The sequence below is a fragment of the Zonotrichia albicollis genome, chromosome 6 (assembly GCF_047830755.1).
Source record: "Zonotrichia albicollis isolate bZonAlb1 chromosome 6, bZonAlb1.hap1, whole genome shotgun sequence".
Classification (NCBI taxonomy): Eukaryota; Metazoa; Chordata; class Aves; order Passeriformes; family Passerellidae; genus Zonotrichia; species Zonotrichia albicollis.
The window spans coordinates 21,549,519-21,575,347 of NC_133824.1; the positions used below are offsets into that span (position 1 = coordinate 21,549,519).

The 25,829-nt window shown below is 34.9% G+C and overlaps 2 long non-coding RNA genes across 13 annotated transcripts in view; one reads left to right on the forward strand and one right to left on the reverse strand.

Moving 5' to 3' along the window:
- Positions 1-2,137: 2,137 nt before the first annotated feature.
- The window catches only part of LOC102066523 (uncharacterized), a 66,270-nt gene continuing 42,578 nt past the window's right edge, over positions 2,138-25,829 (reverse strand). The window contains exons 8-10 of one of the 11 annotated variants that reach the window (XR_003380178.2): positions 24,685-24,777; positions 3,593-3,653; positions 2,138-3,444 (exon numbers count right to left, since the gene is read on the reverse strand). This is a non-coding gene — a long non-coding RNA (uncharacterized LOC102066523). Of the gene's footprint in view, positions 3,445-3,592; positions 3,654-18,936; positions 19,812-24,684; positions 24,778-25,829 lie in introns of those variants that run through there. The other 10 variants (XR_012580766.1, XR_012580767.1, XR_012580769.1 and 7 more) reach the window with 10 other exon arrangements.
- LOC113459185 (uncharacterized) overlaps positions 18,605-25,829 on the forward strand; it is a 110,484-nt gene continuing 103,259 nt past the window's right edge. The window contains exon 1 of one of the 2 annotated variants that reach the window (XR_003380155.2): positions 18,605-18,836. This is a non-coding gene — a long non-coding RNA (uncharacterized LOC113459185). The remainder of the gene's footprint in view (positions 18,837-25,829) is intronic. The other variant, XR_012580776.1, reaches the window with a different exon arrangement.

A 25,829-nucleotide genomic window follows, 5' to 3' on the forward strand; every position in this document is an offset into this window, starting at 1 on the left:
TTGTCCCGCAGGAATGTAATTATTTAAAAAAGACTACCCAGTAATTTGTGACTGGATACTATCATACACTTTTCTAAAAGACTTGCACAGCTGAGAGAAATTTATTATGTATTTATGGGGAGCTCTTACAGTTAGGCTGACTACATTGAAAGAGAGTGCTCTTCCCTTTCAACTATGGAGAAAGCTTTGGAGGTTTTAACCTGCAGCAAGACTGCCCATCTAACATTCACTGCTCTCAGAACCATGAACTAAAAAGCTTCTCTTTCAGTTGCTTTTTTTTCACTTTATTTCTTTTAGGTCTTTGGATAACACCTAGGAGATGAAAAGTATCTGCACTTGAGTAGGGACTGGCATATTTTCTCTAGAACTTACTATAGTGCAGGAAAGTGAAACCGCGGATGTGATAAGTGTTTTCCACCTTTAGTTACCGTGACCATTCTGAGATACAGTAATGACTATTTCATCTATATCTTACAATTTTCTCAACTCTGCAAAAATATGTTCAGAAACGTACTTCAGATGAAAAAGAAGTTATTTGGGTGTTGTACTCATCCAGAAAGTGAAGCCAGAGAAACCAGAAAACTAGCTTTTAGATTCGGGTCCATGTCTTGGACCATAAAAGAAGACAGGGAAGACAGGAAGGGGTCCTGGATTGTTGGAGGCTGCCTTTGGTCTGGTTGTGTAGCTGTCCAGCAGAGGAGGCTGCGATGCTGTGTGATATCATGTGGCTCATCCCCTTGGACAACCATGACAATGTTTATTCCACTGTTGATTTTAGGAAGGAATCTCTGTATCGTTCTACACTATACTAATCCTGAGAGCAGTAAGGTATATATAATGACACAGATAAATTGTTTGGAGTAAATACGTTTGAAACACAACTGAAACTGTGTATGTTTATGTAATAAACTGTAATATGTTTTGTGGGCTGTTCGGATTGAATATTGTTCCACTGATAAATGTTACTTGCTCAAACCCAAGTTTACCAAATAAGGATTATTTTTTAGTTTATTTCCAGTAAAAAGATAGTTTGCTTTCCATTTCAACTCCCCATTTTGAGACTTCTGACGGGAAACATGCCATTAGCTAACTTAAGCAAGCTCACCTAGAAAATCAATGAAAATGTTTGAAAATAGATTTATCTGTACTGTAGATGAGACATGGCATATTTATTTTGTCATTCTTTCTTCCCAATGATTTTTTTTTCTAATAGATATTGTTTGAGAACTTGAAATGACTGACAATTTTGGTAGAAATGTTACAATTTGACATTGTTGGGCCCATGTTTTCAAAGAAATACATATAAAATATGGTTATCTGGTTAAAAATGTACACATTTCAGCTTTTTACTTTCATACACTAAAATAATGTTCATGTGTGCTTGACATAAAAGTTATGAGAATCTGTTATCACAAGATGTGAATAGAATATACAGCATATGCTCAAAGTAAGGTAGAGATTCATATGTTGAAGCAACAATATTAAATTCTAAAATTTTCAGCATGTAGATATACATGCTACAACATAATAAAAAGATTTTTTTCTCTAGCAAACATTCCAACATTTTGAGAAGTAGAGAATAAGGTAAGAAAAAGTGCATTTAATCACAATATTGTGTTTGAGTCCTGTCTTAGCCAAAGCTGTTGCAATTTTAGTAAGGACTGAAGAGTATACTGAACTTTTTTTTTCCTCAGAAGAAAAAGTATTCGCTATAGATTACATATTTCTAAACTGAGATAATCAAAACCCACAGATGCAATAGCTGAGTAACAGAATAATCAGTCTGGAGTTATGATGCTGTTTAATGTTTGTTAGATTGTTTGTTTACTCTTCACTGGTGGCTTATCTAAATAAGAAGCCTTCATGAAGATGTTTGTTGGAAATAGTTACTGGCACAGGTATAACTGAGATTGAGTATAAGTTTATCCATTTGCCTGTAAAATGTTTGTTTGAATAAAATATATATTTAATATACTTTATAAGCAGCATGCAGATATGTTGGTTTTGAAAAGAATGATCATAAAACAAAATAGGATCAATAGGTTACTTCAGGTATTTATTTTATTGAAGGATTACATATTGCTTTGAAATTTTATCATGCATCACTTTTAAGTGTGTTGAGCCAGATCCTCAATCTGAACAAACCATGGACAGCATTCACTTGACACTTTTGAAGCTTGTTGCAAAGAACTAGAATGTATTAGGGACAATGCCTACTGAAGCTGTTTGCAAATTCTTAAATATTTACATTTGAATTCATATTTGCAAGTTAAATTTACAGTGTGTTTCTTGAATTGAAACTGATATTTTTGGCTGAATATTGAACATAACTTAAATTCCAGCTAAAACAGAGCAGCTATTCTTTGGAAATAGAAAAAAAAAATCATCTTTATGAAAAAAATAACATCATTTGGGTGAAGGAACCTTTTCATACTTTAATCGAGGACTTTCAGTTGGGGAGCTGGAGAAATGGAGAGTATCAACATGAGGTCAGAGAACTATTTTGTTATCTGTGTGAAAGACATTTGCCTTTGGCTGACTTACAGACTCTTAAAAAAACATTGTTTGCACTCGGTAAATATGGGTTTGTGTGTGTCTGCCAACACACTCTCTGAAGATGCCATCTGCATTGAGCATGTGGCAGCACAAGGAGAATCTTTTGGGTTCCAGGGTCCACTGAGGTTATGGGCACACAAAGCACAAGCAAGAAGGCTCCTCCTGAGCATGTAACAATGCTCTTGCTCTTTCTCCGTGACAGTGGCAGAAGATGTAAATGATGCAAAATCCAAATGTATGTGCAAACCCGGGTACAAACTTTTATGATGTAAATGTTTTTCTGACTTAATTGACTTCTACTCATGTTTGAAAACATATTTATGACATTGACTGCAGCTACCTCACCTATGTTCTTTGTAAGGACATTTATCCTTTCACTATTGTGCCTTGAGTCCCAAACAAGATGACATTAGGATCTACTGGAAAAAACTTTATTGATATTTCACATATTTTACAGCAAATTAAAAACAAGAAGAAAATACATTGATCTAGTAATTTTCATAAGTTACTTTTATTAATAAGAAAATCAGATTGCCACACCAATGAGATAATTAAATATATCTTTTATACAAAGAATATTCCAAGAAATGAATCAATATTTTCAGTAAATACTGTGATCCAAGTTATCTTATTATTTTAGGTTTGTACCTTTCATGGTATTTGCTTTTGATTGCTGTTTTGTTTCTTGTTGTAAATGTCAACCATGTGCAACCTGAAGTAATTATTAGGGAAAGTGATAGCATATTTGCTAGCAGTGGAAATGCCAGTGTGTCTTCTGTTTCCCCCTTCAGTTAAATGCTATTATTTCTGCCAGACATGTTGGCACATTCTTGCGAGTTCGCACAGTTAGGATGATTTCCATCACTTCCATGGTGATGAAAAAGGATGCTGTGAGAGAGAAAACATTTTACATGAGAAAAGAAGCTCAGAGAAATTAAACAGCTTGCCTAAGGTCACACAGGAAGCTTCTAAGAGAGGTATGATTTAAAAAGAAATCTTCTGAAAATTATATGAAACACCTTAACTAGAAATCTACCTTTTTCCCATAGTAGACTTTTTCTTTCCTCAAAACAACTGTTCCATGCAATTTGTGGTATCTGCAAAGAAAATTGTTTTATTATGACTAATTTTAGAATAATGTGATGTCCCTCTTTTATGTTAGCTCTCTAATGACGGCTAAAATAAATACAAAATCCAATTTGTTTGAGCAGTGATGTTACACCAAATTTATCCAGTCTTTGTATTTCAATAGCCTCCTAGAATAACAGCATGAACATGCTTTCTCTGAACTCATGCTAGGAGCAGGAAATATTACAAAAGTATTCCTAATGAGAGTCAGCCTCTTATGAATTGATGTTTCCTTGGATGGAAATTGACTTCAGGAATTATTAGAAGTCAGTTGGATCTGGGGAAAAAATTTTTTATGAAATTCTAGTAAATTTTTATATACAAAATTATATATATGATGTATATTTATATGCAATATTGAGTAGGCTGTTCCACAATACAAATAATTTTCTCAAAGATATATTTAATTATTTTGTTACAGCAATCAAAATTATTAAAACTTGAAAATAAGTAAATTAAAAAGTGTCTGTCAAAAAAAATTAATCCCAGAATATCAAAACTTAGCAACTGGTGGCAAAACTTTACAGCAACTATTTCTGGATCAGAAATTTAAAACAATGCCTAACTTGACAGAAAGGGAAGTTGCTATTTAGATGATCAGATGTTGCTTTTCACTTCAGCTACAAAAGGATGGTGACATTTTCCAACAGCCTCAACATCCCTTACCCCACTCTACCTGGTAGTTCAATTTTCAACAGTTTGCCTTCAGTTTATGACAGTATTGTGTTGATTGATTGATTTCACTTATCTCCTCAGAGTGCAACCTGCCCACATCTACTTGGTTTTTTTCTTTACATTGGGAGGTTTTTATTTAGCCAGATAGTTCAGCATGTCCTATGCATCTGTTCTTTTATCAATGGCTCCTCTTCCTAACTGCACGGAGATACAAGATTTCTCTATTTTCAAGACCTATGAAAATGAGTAGTGTGGTGATTTAACCCCATGCAGACACTTTCTCATTCCTCACTTGCACCAGGTGGATTGGAGAGGAGAATTGGAAAATCCATGGATTAAAATAAGATCAGTTTTATAATTGAAATGAAGTAAAATAGTATCATAATAATTGATAATTATAAATAATAAGGATAATAGTAATGTAAAGGGAGATAACAAAAAGAGGGAGAGAAATAAAACTTAAGGGTAAAAAGCCAGTGATACACAAAACAATTGCTCACCACCCCCTGACTGATCCCCAACTTGTTCCGAGACAGTGATTTTTCCCAGGCAGACATTGATTGATTGACAGTGATTGACTCCTGGCCAAATTACCCAAGCTGATTTATTGGATATGATGTTCTGTGATATGGAACACCGTTTTGGTAGGTTTGGGTCATCTGTCCTGCCACGCTGTGCTCCAGCTTCTTGTGAAGCTACTCACTGGCAGAGTATGGGAACCTGAGAGGTCCTTGACCTAGGCAGGGTAAGCACTACGTGGCAACAGCTGAAACACCAGTGTGTTGTGTTATCAGCATCATTCTCACACTGATTCCAAAACGCTGCGCTGTACCAGCTAGGAGGAAGAAAATTTGAGTTGAGAGTTCACAGCTGTAAAGGAGCAGGCTGCTGTTTCACACATGAACCTCGCTGAGCATTTTAAGGCTTTAGTGCTTCCATGCATCTCCACAGAAGCTATCTCCACATAGTTGACATTGTAGCAGATTGGTTTAGCAATTTTTCTTTTAGTACCTTCAATTCAGAGGAAAATGCAAGTTCAGTTTATTGTCATTTGTGAATGTCCTGGAAGAAGCAGAAACCAGTATAATTGTCATTTACAGACCATCCGGAGACCTGAGGAGTCATTCTTAATTATAGTCACAGAAACCAAAACAAAAGGGCAAAATTCATCATGATGCTTTCTAATCAGCTGAAAAATAATTTTGATAATGTTATCAGCAGATTCTTCCAAGTAATCCTACTATTTTTTATTAAGAACAAATGATACTTTTTTCCATACAAGATGTGAAACACCATGACTAAGATTCTTAATAACCTTTTCAATTTAAATTATTCAGTTACTTTAGTCAACTACTGTCTAAATAGGTAAACTGTATGTGGTAGAATAACAATGAACATGTTTTTCTCTGACCATCACAGTGATTTGATAACCCCTCATACTCTTCATCATGGCAATGGTATGTTTTCTGTTCCTTCTATTCTGATTACTATAGGAGAGGAGGATGAAGAATTTCCTGCAAGTCAGGACAGAAGGAAAGTCAAATAGAAAGCTGAAAGAGAACTGAGACAAGGATAAAGGACAGTTATTAAATTTGTGAACTCTATCAGGGGACAAGAAGATAAACTGTATGGCTGACTAGAACTGTATTGGAGTCTGACATTTCATTTTTATGCGGGTCTTGGTTTGATAAAGGTAACACATTGAAGAACAGTGCAATTCCACAAAAGCAGTTAGCCCATTCATTGAATATCAAGATGGCTAAAGTGCTTCTCTTTTGTTGCTATCTCATGTCTTTATATAGGGCAATATAGTACAGGGGCTCATGGCTGAGGATCAGACTCTCTGCTGTTGTAGCAAGTTTATGATAAGATTTCTTTTTTATTGCATACAGGAACTTAATATCTAGCTGACAGTTTTTGTCACTCAATTTGTAGGGCTGTATTCACTTAGGATTTTTTTAGGCTATATGCACCCAAGCAAAAAAAAAAAAAAAAAAGAAATGCATAAAGGAATGAGCTGTAAACTCACCATCTCACCATTAGCTGAACACTGAATAAGTGCTGAAATAGAGAGCAAAGGGCTGAGATGAAATGCATTTGAGTGTGAAGAAACTACAATTGGTTGCAAAGTTAGAAACTATTTTTGGACACAGTGAGGCACCAACACCATCTGTTTGCTAAAGAAAGAAAAGAGAATAAAGAGGATAGGATTATTTGTCAGGTGGGAGTATGGCAACATGGCTTGAAGCCCTGACAGCCCTAGACTGACGCTGTCCAGCCTGTATTCTGTAAAGCCAGATTACTAACTATGCCAAATCCTTGATAGAATTAGTCTTCCCAACACTGCCTCAGATTCAGGGCATGGGGAAAACTAGCACAGCAACCAGTAAATTTTCGGCCAGAATGTAAAACCATGGGTTTTACTAAATCTTTATTAATGGGTATCTTTCTGTGAATAATACCTTTGTTCTCTATTTTGCTAAAACTTTTGCTTGTTAATAATGTTCCCAAAATACATAAATTTTGTTTAAAATTTTCTTACATATGAAGAAATTTCAAATTATGTAATGCGCAGTTTGATATTTTTATACAGGCATTTCTAGAAGAAAAAAAGGTTTTGGTGGTCTTATTGTAGATCCTAAATCCTAAGTAGATTAAGGGTGAAAGGAAAATGTCTCTATTGTTCCTCATTATACTCTAAAAGCTACGATGTCCTTTAAAATACTGTTAAAACTTACATTGTATCCACATAGGGTGCACCTACACTACTATTTCTATACAAAGAAGAAGGTAGGAAGTTTTTATATAATCCCATGATTATAGGGTCATGTTGTGCAGCTGTACCTAATTGACAATGCTAATTAGATTTCTGTACAGCTATCCCAGGTTATTTTGCTGTTGTGCTAAAATCCTTCAGGCATGTAGAAAGCAAAATGTTGGAAGGTTATTTTTCTGTATTGCAAGTGGTAATTTCTGGATGATGTAGTAAGGCATAATATCACTCTCAGCCATGAGGGAAACCTTGGAAAGTGCATAGAAACATTCTACAGTGCTCAGCAAACAGTTAATCCAGGCACAGTTACAACCTAAACGTATGGCTAAAGAGAGCCATTCCAAAGCAAAAAAATCACCAGTGTAGATGCACAGAGTTGTATCTCAAGGTAATTCTCTTCCCATCATAAAATAATGGAACTCTACTTCACAGCTGAGTGGGAGATTCTGGCTATTTCTTCATCATCAAGTAATTTGGCCATCAGACTTGATCCAGCTACTTCCCTGCTCCTATTTTACACAAGCGTATCACATCAGTTCCAAGCTTCCTTTCAGAGCAAATCAACTAGCTCCCATTTAAACAAGTGTTTCTTTAGGTGGATATTCTCTCCAGGGATCCTTCTTGGTAGGCTCTATCCCAAATGTCTGGGTCTTTTTACCCCTTATAATTCTTCATGCTCATCCATAGAGAACTTATGGCAAATGAGTTGTGTCCTCCATTCCTGCAATTGATAAATTTCTATTAATTACTCATGACAATAGAGGAACCATATGTACAATAAAAAGAAGGTTTTAAACTCAGAGGAGCACCACAAGGAGTTTGGAAGAGACCTTGGCAGAGTTATACACGAAATGGGGCAGCCTGCCCAGTGTAGTGAGTCCAGCCTTGGGCAAAGTGGAGATGCACCCTGTGGCCTGGGGACCCATGGAACCTCTCACAATTAGTCTTAGCCTTCAGTGTGATCAAAGAGGAAATCCTTTGAGCCATCCTTCACATCCTTGCTACTATCATGTGGCTCTATTTAACAAAGATTTTTTAAACAAAATAACCTATAAAATGTATAAATTAAAGCGACACTCTTAGTAGGCAGCTTACTTGATTTCATTGTGATTTCTTTATTTTCACACACACTTTAAACACAGACTGCTATTATTCATTACTTTTGTTCAACTTTTCAACCAAAATTAAAAATGCCACAGATGATTAACATTTTTCATCTATACTGCATCCAAGCAAATGCAGTAGATTTTTTCTTCATTGTAATTTTTTGGTCTCACTCAGAGTTCAGCCTGACTCTTAACAGTCCAATCAATTTAAAACTTGCTTTGCTGACTTATTAAAGTACATACAAAAAGGAATGTATCTCTCTAAAGTTCTTCTTTCAAATACCATTAATTTATGTTTTTTCTTCACTAATTTGAAGTTCACAGTTTGCTGTAGTCCCCCAGAGCAAAAGGTGTAGCACATAACTCAGGATCTTACTATGTTTTATCCTGCTGTACTTGGAAAAACCAAATCAATACATAGGGCAGCTTAATCACTCAGATGCCCTTCTTATCTGAATAGGGAAATAAACTGAGTAGCTGAGTAGCTTAGGCTCATTAATATTGAGAACAAGCATGACCACATCATTATGTTGTATTAAATTAATCTCTGTACTGAACTCAGTAACCTACATTTGGCCTCATATCTTTACTATGACAGCAAAAGATTGAGAATCCTTCTGCTTTTCTGACAATTTATTTCTGTGGTAGTTTGTAACATTATTTTATTTACCTTTTTATATATATCTCCCCATTTCTTGAACTGTTGCATACGCTGTTACACTAAAGCATATGGCTGAAACAGACTTATGTTTTTATTTTTGTTTTGCACTACTGATGGGTTATTTGAAAAAAGTCAAAGTTCAGACAACAGGTCTTGCATAATTAGAAGATATTGAGGTCCCTGGTTATCCTATTTGTCTTTTTCTCTTTTGGAAGTGATATCCACCACAGTGGGAAAGGTGCTAGGTCTAGAAATAGACCATCCATGAGGCATCAACAGAAATGTGTGTGCAGCAGAATTCAAAATAACTTATTTGTATGAGTATGCATGTATATGTACTGTTCGTCATCCATTGAAATAGATAAGAAATTGCTTCCACTTTTTTTTTTTCCTGAGAATCCCATAAATTGTACAAAAAATAATAAAGAGGACTATAGCTAGATACTGACTAAAAAGATGTTTTGCAAGTAGAATAACTTATTCTGTAAAGCAAGGTTTTCTTTTTGCTGTTAGAACTTTTGAGAAGGCTAGTATAACATCCTGTTTTTGCATGCTATATTTAGACATTTAGAAGACAATATCAGAGGAAGAAAAACATAAAAGCAAACATAATGAGTTTGGCATTTGCAAAACAAATTTTCATAAAATCAGCAATTCTCCATATGTGCCACAAAAACTTAACTTGAAAAACACTTGAAATTAACCATCTCTAAGAACAGTGGAATGAACTTGCTAAAGTTACCTGAGTTAATGCATGAAAATCACTGAGTTTTGGTGGATTATTATGCTAAATTTAATTTCATATAGAGACAGACATGTAATTCAGCCAGGCATGAAAATTATTTAGAAGTTTAAAGATTTCTAGTCTTGAAAAAACAATGCCCATGGACTGTTAATTAATCAGATTATATAAATATTTTTGTTTTCAAAATATTACCAAAAGGTTTCATGTTTTTATTGCAATATGCCCTGCATATTAAAAATTCTTGGGATAAATTTCAAAAATAGCTTGTACATGATATAGGTGTGCCTGTATTTTGAAATTTTTCACATGAGTTGCTTGAGAAAATTTGAATGTTTTCTCTAATAATATTCTGGTTAGAGTGAGGCCAAGTGTGTACTGAAGGTGTAACTACTGAGGTCTAAAGTCATGTTTGATATTGCAGAATTAAATATAGGTGGATCTGTCAACTACAATGGTAGTATCATTGCATGTGTAGATGGATTAATATTTTTATTCCCCCCAGGCACTTGAGAATTTCCCAATTCAAGCTTAAAACTGAGTAAAATATTTCCAGTGAAAAATGACATTTCAGTGAAATTAGAATTTCATAGGAATTTATGTTATTTTTTCAGATATTAAAATATGAAGCTTGGTTTTATAGTTTATAATGATGATTTATTTCAAAGAAAGTATAAAAGCTAAAAATGTCAGGTACTGGTTATATCTGTTACGCTTATACAGATTTACTGTAGGTATAGTTAGTATATGCATCTTTACAATGGGATCTCTGAATAAGTGATATACATTTGACTTTGTGTCTTAGTGTAAGAAAAAAATACATTTTAAAATCTCAGCATTTCAACCAAAAATGGAAATCTGCAATTGAAACAAGTTGTTGTACAGTATTTTTCTATGCATGGAAAATACCTGCCTGAAAAGAGAGACAACAAGATATGCTCACAATAGGAGTTACTGTTGGACATGCCTGTAAAAGTTTGGGAAAATCTGAGCTTCAGCACCTAACCTAGGCTTACAAGCCAACTAGCTTTTAGCAATAATTTTGCATTGTGGGCAAAAGTGTGGATGAAGTCATCACTTTTTGTGTTGGATGCGATGAGGTCAACCAGATGCTATCTGATGCTCTCCACAAAATATTATTTTAATCTTTCATGTTTTGATTTTAACTAAATTTAGTGTAATTTATCCTGCTAATTAATAATGGCTGAAAGATAAGCATTTTAAAAAATAGTATTGCAGGAATAATTAAAGAAAAAGAGGGCTCTGAGATGGAGCTGAAACAGATATGCAATTCGTGCTAGAAAACTATAACAATAGGACACAGAAAACAGAATTAAACAGAAATGTTTTTGCTCATTTTAATTTTTCTCTTTCTTTTTAAATTTTTTTTTAAATTAAAACAATTGCTTAAGGAAACTAAAATTATACAAGTGATAAATCATTGCATATGCTGTGTTTGAAATTTTCAAGAGGAAAACACAGTTGATTTCCTTTTGGAAAATTTGGGTTTTGTGGTATAGTGAAGAAGGACGACTCACAAAAGAATGGTGAGAGGCAAGAGGAAACAACAAATCCCATAAAAGTAACTTCCTTCAAAATGGAACTTGATCAATAGATTATGTAATGTGGTTATCTTGTCTAGCACTGGCAAGGGAGTGATCTCCATGACCAAGAAAGTCCCTTTATGACCCAATGTACTCCAGCATCTATCTTTTTAAGTTTCTTCAGGGATCACTCAATTTTCAAGATGATGGTTGTAATTGAACAGTAAGCTGGTAAATACATTCAGTTAGAACTGGAGATAGCAATTCCTTATGGAGTTCAAGTTGTTCTCAGAGCACAGAAGTTGGAAATTTGCATCTCAAATGGTTGAATCTGGTGCACAGTTAAGGTGATAATATAATTGTATTTTTTTTCCTTTTATTTGCACATTTACTGTCCAAAGCTCTGTTCAGTTTTGCTAACTGCAACATACAGGAGATTTTGTCAATCATGGGTCTTGATTTTACTAAGATGGCTCTCTCTGAATTTAGAAATAAACCAAGGTCATGCTCTGAACCAGGACACACTTTCAGCTTTTCAAGCTGCTTCATGAATGTGAACTCCACATAGATTGGGATTTATGCTGCTTGAAAAACTTGGAACGCAGCAATATGAAGCACTTTCCTTATTTGGAGTGAACACTCTTTCTGACATCATATCCTAGACAGTCTGTCTCACTGCTGTCTGGAATTGAGCATGAAACCCTTCCTGTCATCCTTTCATGGTTGTGTAGAAACTGCATCTCATGTATCTGACATAAAGGCAGGTAGTTAGAATTGTTATGTTGGGAATTTGTAGGAAGAAGTATAATGGAAACATATTCCAGCAGAATACTTTTCTCAAAGAGTGAAATGGAAATAAAATAGAAATCTTTTATTAAGACAAAAAAGTTTGTCCTCAGAGAAATAGAAAATTCCATTAAAATGTTTTCTTGCTGTTAGCTGAAGTTGCAGCTGGAGTTTAAATCATCATCAGTGCACTTTTCATTACAGATCACTGCTACTTTACTGCAAATCATTGCTACACTTTATAGGAGTGAAATTCCATAAAGGAGCATATATAATAAACTTTTTGGTTTCACGTCAAAGCTGAATAATGTTTATGACTTGTGGCACATTTGCCCTTGATGTTATCTTGCAGATGAATATTTTTTTTTATTTTATTAATGCAGCATAACTTTATCTTTTTTCTTTATAGTTAATACAGTCATTAGGCAGTGACACTAATACTGTTAAGATGTTATAGATATACAAATAATAAAAGCAAAGAAGAACAATTTTGATTATCTTCCCTGTTTCTGGACTTATATGATTTCAGATTTGATTGAAAATTCATTTATGTATTAAACAGGCAGCAGTAGGGATGAGATGAAAAGGAATCACATGGAATCTTGATGAAAATCTTATTTTAGAAAGCATCTTATCTTCAATCAGAGGTAAGCACTGAAAAGGAGCTTTACAACCAGTTTCAGGAGACATTTGGAATCAAGTTTTCTGTTGTTCTTTTGGTGTATTCATCCTATCTCTTCTCAGAAAGGAAAACACATATGCTAGGAATTGTTTCCAATCTTTTTGTAAAGCTCTGTATGAATAGTTTTATTTCAAAAAAAGATTTGGATAGGGTAAAATTAATTCTTGGGCTGAAAACAATTACTCCTCTGGACTTCAGCTGTAATTATATCACCAAACCACAAAAATACAAACAGAATGAATTTCACCTACTGATTGCTGAGTAGAATTTTAGTCTGGAAACCAAGATACTGCAAGTATCATCTCATAGTTTGCAAAATAATTTTCACCTCTTCCTTGGACAGAATTTAATCTGCTTTCACAAAGAGCAGGATAAATATGCAGTTTTTTTATTACAGAAAGTTTGTTTCTTTTCATGTCTCTAACAACCCCTCTACTGAAATAGGAGGAGTTTTGACAGTAAATTATCAAAGTGAATGCAGGTTTAGGTACAAGGCAAATTAGGAAGGCAACAGTTTCTTGAATATCGTCCATATTTGAGTTGGGAAGGATAATTTTAGAAATATGAGGAAAAAAACACCATTTGAAATAAATATAGAAAAAGCAAATTCTAAAATATAACTAAATTTATTAGATTATCTAACAAAGCATCTATTTCCTACATTACAGTAATTTGTGTTCTTATGGCTGCAGAATATTTTGAGATTGTCTTATTGTACTGGAAAAGAATGTTTATGTTTGTATTTGCAGTGTCAAGACAGGGTTTACAGTAATTTTTTTGAGAACCATAGATAGGTATTTCAGTGCATCATCTAGTCAACTAACTTCCAATTTATTCATTGCCTTCACCTATTCTCTCACTGTTAGATATGCCGGTAAAATTCAGTAATGCAGTCTTTACAAGAATTGACAGGTTGAATAAATTTCACCTACCAGTTGTCACCTATCTCTAGCCTTCACGTTTTTCTTTACAATTCATCCCACACATAATTTTGAATTTCAGTGTTCTTAAGTTTTTGTATTATTTTTTTTACTTTACCAGAGGCAATATATTAATGATAAACCCCCAAAATATAATATATACAATTATGATAGCTATACAAACTGATCTTTAGTGTTAAAATATTTTTTTGGTTTTTAGAGTTGTCTTAATAGATTTACTTTTGAATGTTTTCTTACATTAATGTAGGACTTCACCTCAAAGTCTTTGAAAATGTTAGTAACGTTCAAAATATAAAATGTATAAATTGTTCTAGAATATGTTTTGTTTAATGTACTTTATGAATAGTGTTTGCTGATTAAGTGTTTATTTTGTTATACATGACATACATACTTTTCCCCCACTAAAATACTCTATGAAATTCAGACAAACAATAAGATCAGTTTATGGGCATAGAGGACTGAGATGATCAATGGTTCAAAGGAACAAAATATCAACTGTAATAAATTAAATTAATGTGCATTGAAAGAGGTGTGTACAATGCAAGTGCCAAAAGGCACATCAAAAATCAGCAATGGCTGCCCCCTTCACACCTGCCAAATATCCATCTCATTCCAGGTGGGAGGGGAAGTGGGGCTGGTGCTCTCCTACCTCAGTACTGGCTTGGGAGCCACTGCAAAGCAGCTGCTCCCAGCTCCTGCAAGGGGCATCAGTGTCTGCAGGGTACCTGCATCTGAACAAATCAGGTTTGAGAATCACTGCTCTGACATTTGGGCTGTAGATTTCTGCATGAATCCGTGTCCATCTCCCTGTCCCTGCAGGGTCTGGAACAGGGAGTAGACACAGAAGCCATGGTGGTAGGTGTTACACCTTGCCTTTGCCAAGCAGTCACAGTCACCAGGCTTAAAGCTGATCATGGGTCCTGATGAAGATAGGAACTGGGCTTACAAACAGCTACTTCTAAATATCAGAGTCTGCCTGGAACAGAATAATTTGAAATACCAGTGTTTCTCCCCTGAGAAAGATGCTGCATTTTTTCATTCATGGGAAAACCACTTACACTGCTATTGCTAGAAGTCATTGTCCAGTGAGAGGGTTTTGGTAATGAACCGTAAAAAGGCCCAAAGTTTTTTATTAGTTCCAGGTGTATGGGACGTGATCTTTAAGAGGACAGTAATGTCAAGTGGAACAGAAAGAATAAAAACACTAAAAGAGGGAAATAACATTAAAAAGAGACTTAGAGAGAGGAGCAATGGATGTGAAGAAAAGAGAAAGCTTAGGATAGATAATGGTAGAGTAACGCACAGTGATGGGCTCAGCCGGGCAAGAGAATAGAGAAAAAGAAATGTTGCCAAATCACTAAAGCAAAGTTGCAATACTATGCCTTTTAAATTGGTTTTCTGTGGAGTGACATCTCTGCTGTAGAAAATAGCACCTACAGAGGGTTTTTGCTTATCCCCCTGCTGATTAGAATGATTTATCTACAAAGATATAGAAATCATATCTACAAACATATAAATTTTCTTTGCTCTTCATGCCTTTATTTTCTACTTTTATCTACCTTTCATTTTTTACCAAACTCAAAGGCTTTTATGGCATCATCAGTCTGCTTCCATTGGGAACACAAATACCAAGGATTGAGAGAGGATAACGGCTTCAGCACCACCCAGAGTAGAGATATTTCTTTCTGAAAACATAGATTCCTCATCCCTGGAACATCTATTTAGGAATTTTAATGCATGTTTGTTAATTATTTCTACCTAAGTTTACTTGAAAGAAAAGACAAACCATTGGGGATCAGTCCTGCTTTGAATCAAGAAAATATGTATTATTGAATTTTTAAATTAAGTAAGTGACTTAAAAACAAAACAGGTGGAAAAGGGGAATGGGAAGGGGAAGGGGAAGGGGAAGGGGAAGGGGAAGGGGAAGGGGAAGGGGAAGGGGAAGGGGAAGGGGAAGGGGAAGGGGAAGGGAAGGGAAGGGAATTATGAGATAAAAGGAAATTATGCGATTAAAGGAAATTATGAGATAAAATAAATACGAGAAAAGAAGGAAAGAAAAAAAAAAGAAAAAAAAAAAAGAAAAATAAGAAAAAGGAAAGGAAAAGGAGAGGGAATAGAGCAGCAATTTTCCAAACAAGATTATTCTCTGTAAGACTTACATCATTGCAGGCTGAATTTGTTAAAGCTGTGACCAAAAATTGTGAAATATGGAAAATGTCCTCTGTCTTAGTTCTCTGTGTTTGAAGGGGGTGTTGGCTTTTAAAAGATGGGTAAACATGAAGAGACTGAACAAGATGCATACACAGGAGAATGCTGTGGAATATTTGGAAAATTATACCAGCACACAGGGGAATTACATTGAACCTGCAGGATATAAAGGAATTCTGCATTCTATGGTACTTCCTGTGGAGGGTGATCTCACATCACTTAAAAAATCCCTTAAAAAATCACTTAAAAATTATTTTTTTCTACTCATTGCCATGTTTGCAACCATATAAATAAAGCAATATAAAAATGTGATGTCCCAGATACCACCTACTGCTCTGTGATGAAAATACCAATTCAGTGTATTGCAAGTCTTATACCTAAACATTTAATATCTACCCTGAAAGTATGCCATTTTATAGCATGTGCTGCACTTTTTGCCAGTATGCATTAATCCTTTTAGATCCAAGACATGTAGTACATAAATTAGTACAAAAAATGAAGTCAGTCCTGGAAGTGATGGAAGATAAATGCCACTGCTGGCTTCTATTGTAAGTGATGCATTATATCTTTAGGCAGCAATAAAGGTAATGATTTCAGAACCCTATAATGAGACTGCTAGAGTTATGTTCACAAAAATTATTCTCATCTTAACATTCCAAGCAAAAAACTATCATTATCAAAGCTGCAATGTTATAACTTTATGAAGAACTGCCATGGGTAGAAAATGCATGAAAGCAATGTCCCTTGTTTACTACTTTATAGTAGTTACCCAAGTGCTCTAAAAATCTATTCTGGAGAAAAAGAATTTAACACTTATTGTGTAATCTTTTTGTAGAAATAAATATTTTATTTTGAAACTTTTTTACTTTGATTTTTTAGAAAACAATGAAATTAAGAGATCAAATGTTAAAATATGTCAACATTTAAAAAATAACATTTCAGATTCAATTTCAAATATGAATTTTTACCTAGGAATTTATTATTAAATGAAAATTGTGACTTTAAAATTGTTTTTTTACAGAAATTTTAAAAATGTGGTATTTAAGAAGAAAACATTTTATTGAGATTCTATTTCTTGAACAGTTTCCTCCTATATATTGGCAGAATTCTGTTCTGCTAATCAAGACAACTTATTTACCCTTACATATATGTTTATCTGGACAATTCTTTCACATGGAGTGGTTCATAGATGAGCTAATTGTATAATTACAAGTTTTAGGTTTGTAAATGCCATTTTTAAAACTACTTTCACAGCTTGGCATTTTAAACTCTCTGATAAGGGGCTCCAAAGAGATGTACACACCTCTCTCTTTACTTTCCTTAAGTCCCAAAGTCTCCAAAGCTGCTTTTGAGCTGCTACTCAGACCTACAATTACATAAATCTTGGTGTTTAATCTTCTGCATGTCAACATTTGCAGAAACACTTTTGTGCTGAAACTCCTCTGCAGAATGATATCTCAGAGTCATGGGTTAAGCCAAAGCTTAAGAGTATTCAAAATGATTTCTTGAATACCTGGAAAAAGAATTTTGTGATACTGTGATCTGATAATGATCTTAACTTAGGAGCATTGTTTGACATTGATTAGTAGTGCTACTTGGTTAAGGTAAAAAGAGGAAATCCAGGTACACGTGGAAGAATAACGGGACATCCACAACAAGTGTCTCTCAGGACACATGTAAGTTAAAAGTAAACGCAAAAGAGGTGTGTAGCAAGAGTAAAAGAACAGTCAGATGGTTTCTGACTGTACTATACTAGCTCTTTGGCTAGTATAGCCATGGATCCTGCCATTAAATGGCAGATCAGGACAGCTCCAAAAGTGTTCATTACATGAAATAGCTTTCTAAAACCAACTCAGGTGTGTACTTGATATTGAGCTATTTAGGTACTAAAATCAAAGTTGTTCCAGTTGAAAAGTCTAACAGCTATGGAAAAGTATTCATTTAGCAGACAGCTAGCTTCTGAAGATACTGGTACCAAAGATCCATTTGTCCCTGCTTCTCCTTTGCACTGCCACCTGAAAAGCTCTGTCAATACTGGTTCATCTGACCTTTCTTTTGTCTTTAACCCATAAAACCAATTTAAGCAAGAGTACTTTAAACTGAAGTTTTGGATGATTTTTGTATTTTTTCTGAAGTAGAGCTAGTGAGCATTTCATCATCAGGAAGAGAACTTGTTCCAGAAAGGTACCAAGAATCTTCTTTCAATGGTAATATTTCAGATTTTCCCATTTTATACTTGTCAGCACTGCAGGCAGAGGCCAGCATTAGCCTAGTTATACTGTTTCTGATGTATAGATTACTTCAGTTATTGCTGCACATCACTGCAGAGCTAATAGAATCTTGAATGACACAGAATTTTCTCAAATGTTTATCATATATTTCATAGTAAATATAGTGCAGAATTTATTTCTAATTTTTACCTTTGAGAGAATAGCTTTTATATTGCAACAGATACGTATCTGATGGCTCAGTTTCCATTTTGCATTTGTATATAAATTTAACTATGTATTAGAAGAATAATTTAAGCACATCTATGTATGCAACAATAATTTATATATATATCAGTTTAAATATATATGGTTTTTAGAAATAGTTTGTGGTAACACAAGAAAAAATCCCTCATGAATTTGTCTTCAGTCTGAGACCTTCCTAAGTCCACTGCCATTATGACTAGGCTTATTGACTCCCTGCATGATTTCTCCTATTCTCTTGTCTCCTCTGAACCTTAAATATACACTTTTAAATATATATTTGTTTCAAGATTAATAGAAACTTGTAATGCCTCATCATCTACAGCAAGCAAAGATGCTTTACAGTGCAGCTGCGCACGTTACAGACGTGTGAGTGCATGCACACACACACCATGGGAAGGCAGAGCTTGTGCTGTGTTTGATGCAGTGGGCACAGCAGTACAGTAAAACAGCCTCACTTTTGCAGTTTGCATTCCTTCAGTGGTTTGTTGGCATAGTTTATGACAGCTATTTATATTCATTTCAAGCCTGGGGGAAGAACAAAGCTTGAAAGATGGTTGCTGGTAAGTTTTCATTCCTTAAAAAAAATGTAAGTAAAATGGAACATATTACTTTTTTTCTCCCTAGTGGTCTGATAATTACATTTAATCATTCATTTTGCATTGAAAATACATCACACGCATTTGAAAATAACTTATGATGAGAAAAAATATAAAATAATTTTCTCTCCTTTGAATATATTTAGGTGTAAAAATAACAAACATTATGGTTACAAGATATTTATTATTTTAGGAGAAATTTATTACAGTAGTAACAGAGTTAAAATCAGAAGTTAAGGTAAAAGCAAGGCATGCATGTGAACTTACAAGCCATAGAAAACATAATGTAAATGGTGATGAAATAGCAAAGAAAATATGAAGACTAAAAGGTTTCCATAGCAATGCACTATTATTAATTTCTCTTGAAGCAGAAAAATTCTCTAGAATGATAACACTCTAGCAAAAATGGATGCACATATATTAAAACGGTTTCATTCTCTAAATTTCTTTCATTATTTCATTTTATAAGACTTCAGACCTATTAATGAAGCGTGAGACAATGCTCTACAGTATAGTGGCTTGGCACATACGGAAAATAAAACAGCATCAGTACTAAAATAGAACACATTAATAAAGATGAAGAAGGGGTGAAACAACCTGCAGGACTCAAGCTTTGTTAATGAAATGCAGAAACCATTATTTTGCTTTATTACATTTTTTTTCTACTAACTGCAAGAAGAATGGAGATGAAATTCAGATTTACCTCTACACATTCTATATTTCACATTTAGCTGAGGGTCTACAAAGTCTTGATGATATAAATACCAAGGTTAGTGTTTTAAATAACATTAGTGTATAACTGGTATGTTCCAAACTATTATGATGGTGTAGGGTAGCCAGATCACAGTTACATCTTCCTCATTGGTGCTGCTTTTCTTCCTTCCCCATGTCCTTCACATCCAATGTGGCAGGAATGATATGGAGAAACTGTCTTCCTATCTATCTCAACAATGAAATAGAATTAATTGCCATTCCATAGCACAAAAGATCCCCAAATAAAATCTTTCAATATGAAAATGTAGATGCTGATGATTATTTTTTATTGTTAATAACAACACATATTGTCATTTTGGTCAAATAGAAAAATACTTGACTTCTGTATCCTGATTTTAGTAGTACTTTTTCCCCAGTGAAATGTTTCTTTTTAGCATTGTTTTAACAAATACATTAGGCAAACTCTCTGGCCTACAACTGCCATCCACCATCATTTTAAAGAAGCAAACCACCTTAAAAAAGGAAGACCAAATTCTATTCTTAAGTACCTCACTGCCATGTTTGCTCTTCTGAGAGAATAATTACTCTCTGCAAGATATTCAGTCTAAAATTAATTCAAATTTTGCATCCATTTAATTTCATTCTTTAGCCTGTGAATGTTTTGTGTTCATATAATGAATTTGTCAGATGTGGCAATTTGAGAGAACTGGTCTCACTAAAATTAGCGTGAGATTAACCTTTAATATTCATACAAGACTGTGATCCAAAATTTCCAATCAGCCAAAACATAAATATTGATACATGGTTAGTACTGAGTTTGTATTGTACCAAAGTAATAGGTCAAGTACAATTCTTACCTGTCTATTGTCTCAGCTTAGTCTAGTGCTCAGCATTTTCAAACCTCTTTTAAAATAGATATCTTTGCTATTGTGTATGACATGGTCATTGTCTGGGAATTTTTTTGATTTGATTGTGGTACCTTAAAAAAATGTTTATCTTAGGTCCTGGGTCCCTAGAGCCTACTACATTTTTAATGATGCCTCACAAGGAAAAGAAAGAAAACAAAAAATGTTGGGTTGATATCATCTCTCTTATGATCTCTAACAGTTAACAAGTCATACAAAGAAAACCATCTCTGGAGGTCATGTCTAAAAAAAATGTTTTGCAATATTTTATTCATCTGTGACATACATTTTGGAGAGTCAAGGAATGTTCTGCAAATTGGTAAATTATCAAGAACAGCTGTCGCTTTCTTTATATAAATGCACATGAGTATTTGCAAAGCAATTCACTAATGGAGTAATACATTTCTCAGTGTAAATATGATTTAGTAAACAAATGAGCAAAATTGCTTCCTTTGATAATGACATCAAAATTGGCATTTTTGCAAATTAAAACTGGTAAAGAAAAGAGATCTGCTCAATGCTGTTACCTTTTTAATCCTACTCACAGCTCAGAAGCACTGATTCTTTTTAATAGAGTATAAAAATTTCCAAATTAAATGGATTCATGTCTATGTGGAAAGAAGGACATAATAGACAAAATTATGTATATAGTTCCTTCAGTGTCATGTCAATCTCATAGAGAAGTTCACTCCAGAGGTATACAATGATTTCACAGGCAATCAATCCAGATTTACAGTGATGTTGCAGAGTAGAAATACGTTTTTAGAATACTAAAGCAAACTCCAATAAATTAATTCTATGATTCTATTGAAATGAATGTGTTTGGATAGACAAAAGATCAAAGAACAATTGTGTCAGAAATTATTTAAAATATATCTAATGTAAGACTGGGTATACATTTTAACCAAGGGGTGCTTATTTCAGCATGTGACTAATTTTGTTTTTTCAATTTTTATTCATCAGTATGTTTTCCTTCCCTGCCTTGCCTTTAGCATTCAATGAAATTGGAGTGAGAACTGAACTTTGTGCTCCATGAAATGCAGAGAAAAACGTTTGTGTCTGGTTGCACCTCTTGTTTTTTGGTAACCTGAGTATCTGGGGCCATGAAAACAACTGAGTCCTCAGTTCTGGTAATACGAATTGGCCACTATTACCGGTGTTCTGACTCCTCTGATTTCCTGTATCTGCAGACTCCAAGAATGGTTTTCCCTTTGTTTTGTTATTGTTAACAGCTCACTCTCATGATGTGGGAATTACTTCACCCACAGGGATGATGTCTCTTAGCTGTGTGTTGTGGAAGATTTTATTCTGATCTGAAAGGTCAAAATATTCTGCTGAAGCTTGATGACAGTTTGACAATAACTTGGTAATTTCCACCTGGGCTGTTCTGCACTCCCATGAAAATATTTACCCTCTGTGACTGGACCCACCTCTGAAAAATTTTGTTCCAGTTATGGTCCATGTTTTCTGTTTCTGTGCTCATCACGTTCTGAAGTATCTATTCTGGTACAATTTATAGTATATATTCTCTCTGTGTCACCCAAACTTTAACATAATTGTCAAATTTCAGAAATGTGTTTGCGACTTGGTGTACTAACATAAGAGAGATAACAAAAGAATTGTAGGGGCAAATATTGCTCTGTTATTCCTTCTGAGTTTGATCTGGACCTAAAAATGCTACAATCAGCTGGAGAATTTGGCACCATAAAAGCAATGTGTCTTGTGAAATTTTGATTTTGTAACCCTTTTTTGAGCTCTGATTTCTCATATATTCAAACAGTAACAAAAATATATCAAAAAGAAAGATTCTTAACCAGGCTTTTAAGAAATATTATTCTTGGTAATTACCACAGGCAGTCTTTTATTAAGCATAAAAATATATAAAATAGACATAAATAGATATAAAATATTTAATGGAAAATAATCTTCAAATATTTTCTAAAAAATTTAGATGATTCATTTCCTAGAAAAAAAATGTATCCTTCTCTTAATTCACAATAAAATGCATTTAGAGTCATGTAATAATTAAGGCTGGAAGACATCTCCAAGGTCACCAAGCACAACTTTTGACCAAAAACCACCATGTGAAACTAAAACACAGTGCTAAATTCTATATCCAGTCATTCCCTAAATTTTTCCAGGGATGGTAACTCCACCACTTCCCTGGGCACCCCTGTTCCAATGCTTAACTACTCCTTCAGCAAATAAATTTTTCATTATGTCCAGTCTGAACTTCCTCAGCACAGTTTAAGGCTGTTTCTTCTTGTCCTATTGCTAGCTGCCTGGGAGAAGAGACCAGCCTGCACCTTGCTACAACCTGCTTTCAGGCAGTAGTGAACAGGGATGAAGTCTCCCCTGAGCATCCTCTTATCCAGGCTAAATAACCCCAGCTCCCTCAGCTGTTCCTCCTTTTCTCTAGACCTTTCACCAACTCCATTGCTCAGAACTGGGCAGAGGATTCGAGGTGTGGCCTCACCAGTGCCAAGTGCAGAGGGACAGTCACTGCCCTGATTCTGCTGGTCACACCATTGCTGATACAGGCCAGGATGCTGCTGACATTCTTGGGCACCTGGGCACACACTGGATCATGTCCAGCTGCTTTTAACCAGCACTCCCAGGTCCTTTCCCACCAGGCAGCTTTCCAGCCACTTTTCCCAGTAGTGCTGCCTGGGATTGCGGTGAGCCCAGTGCAGGACCTGGCACGTGGCCCTGTTGAACCCCATGCAATTGGCCTCAGCCCATCAATCCAGCCTGTAGAGATCCCTCTGCAGAGCCTTCCTACCCTCCAGCAGACCAACACTCCCACCCAATTCAGGGCTGTCTGCGAACTCGTTGAGGCTGCCCTGGATTCCCTCATGCAGAACATTGATCGAGATGTTAAATATCACTGGCCCCAAAAGCCTTGACATGTCACCATGACATGTTTTTTGAAAGAGAATATTTAGATGTAACATATGCATTATGAAGTGGACAGCAGACGAAACTTCATAAATAACCATTACATTTACCCTATATTTTTTGTTTCAGCTCTAGAGAACCAGATTTCAGAGATTCAACATGAACAAAAATGAATTGCAACTGTCACATCTGCAATAAAATAGAAAGATATGGTTCAGAGATTTTTGATGGGTCACTAGTTTTTACTTCTATGAACAATCTGCCTGCGGTATTTTCTGTCATTTTCCATGTTTTCCTTACTGTATAACTCAAGAGACTCAAGAATTAGCTATCCATCCGTTTCAGAGGCATTACTTCTATTTCTTTGCAAATAAAAAAAAAAAAAAGGGTCAGGACTGACTGCCTTCAAATCAGGTTTTTTTCAATACATTCAATTTACAGGGTAAAAATATTTGTAAGCAATTTCAAAGGCATATGCCTACCTGGAGACCTGTGGAATTTTGTAGTTTGGAGACCTATAGATCTAAACTTAATGAACATGTTGCTGAATAAGTAGGGATAAATAAACACATTATTACAACATTTAGAATAGCTAAAAATCCTTTGAACTTCACTTACATGCAAATTCACCATGACACGCATTTAAAAAGATAATTTAGATTATGAACTGTATAGCAGATGACACACCATAAATCAGCAACTGTCATTTGACAATAGAAGTTTTATACACTCACAAATGATGTACATTATTCTTGTACTTATTCCCTTTTTCTGCAATATATTTTTATAAGGTTATAATATGCAAAAGTTTTCAGACTGCTTGCTAAACAATTCTGTATTCTTCACTTTATATCATATTAATTATTATATTAATACCATGGTCTCCACATGTACAAAAAGAAAACTTGAAATTAACATCCAAAGATAAATTTATGCAGTCCATAAGAATACTTTTATTCAACTACTAAAGCCACTATTAATGTTGGTAGAGTCCAGAATAACGTTCTTTAAAAGCCATATAAAAAGGATTAAATCACTGGAATGCAGAAAATTGGGTATTAAATCTAAAATGTCACTCCTCAGTGAGCCTGCTGTGCTTAGGTTTTCAGTTGACCTAAGAAGCTCAAAATATACAGGAATGAGTTTTCATTCACTCAAATTAGAAAAAGAAATAGTGCAAACCTTCGGAATACTGACACAAAAGGGAAAATAAAAGACCCTAAAACCAAACCACTAGTATTATTAGACCGTATTTCTCCTTTCCCTTCTGTGTTCATGTTGCATAACTAGTGTACCTGAGAAGAAAGGCGTGGTATACTCAGTAGAGACAGCTGAAGATGTGACTCTTCCATTATGTGTTCACTCTGATCCTCTGTGGAAATTTCTGCCTGTTTAACAAAAGTGAGAAAACAGGGAATGGGTCTGATTTTCAGCAGCCATATTTTGCAGACTAGTATCTCAGCACAAATGCTGATGAGAGCAGTTGATATAGTCCAGATGATCATAATCTGTATCTCTATGTGTGGGGACCCTGGAACAGAGGATCAGCTGTACAGGCAATATGTAGATAGCTCTCCAGAAAAGGAACAGGCCAACTGTATCAATCCTACTCCCACTAACTGTTCTAGATGTAGCAGTGGCCATAGTCCAATTTACGTATTTTTTCTTTTATAAAACTTATATCTATAAGAAAATATTTTAAAATATCTAATTGCCCACCAAGCACATTCCCTGCACATGGTAGATCCAAGCCCATGACCAGTCTTCAGGGCAGCACTGCCTAGTCACTGGTTCAGGACCAACCATATGGTTTCACTGCATCTCCTCCTGACTCCTGAGCCCAGGGCCACTTGCACAGCCCTTGTCCCACTGCAGAAATGATGAGATTCCATATGAGCCAACACATTCCATGGCAACCACACCCTAACTGTCCAGAAAGGCTTATGACATGCAATAATTCTATTCATCACTTCTGAAGCATTCTTCTTGCTTGGATTCTTTTGAATGTTTTGCCACTCCATCTTAGTCACCATGCTAGAATTAGGCAGACAATGTCCCCCCAATAGGAATCAAACCCCTCAACACCATAAAGTCCCCCTAGTAAACACTGTGTAGCATCATAAAGAACCAGACCTAACCTTCTGAATGCTTTTGACACTTCCTAAGTTATATAAGAATCCATACATTTTAAGGCATGTATGAAAAAGGTTGCTTTTAAAATTGTAAAAATCAATATGCTAAAATATATATTTGTACTGTGATAAACTCGTGAAGTCAAAAAAAAACAAACCCTGTATCTGTCTGATTAGTTACAATGTGGCAAAAACCCCTCACATATAGAAACTGTAGTAACTGCAGAGTGAAAAAAAAAAAAATAGAAAGAAAAAAACATCCTCTGTGTAGGTAGTACTATTTGACATCTTTGAGATGTATTTGGGAA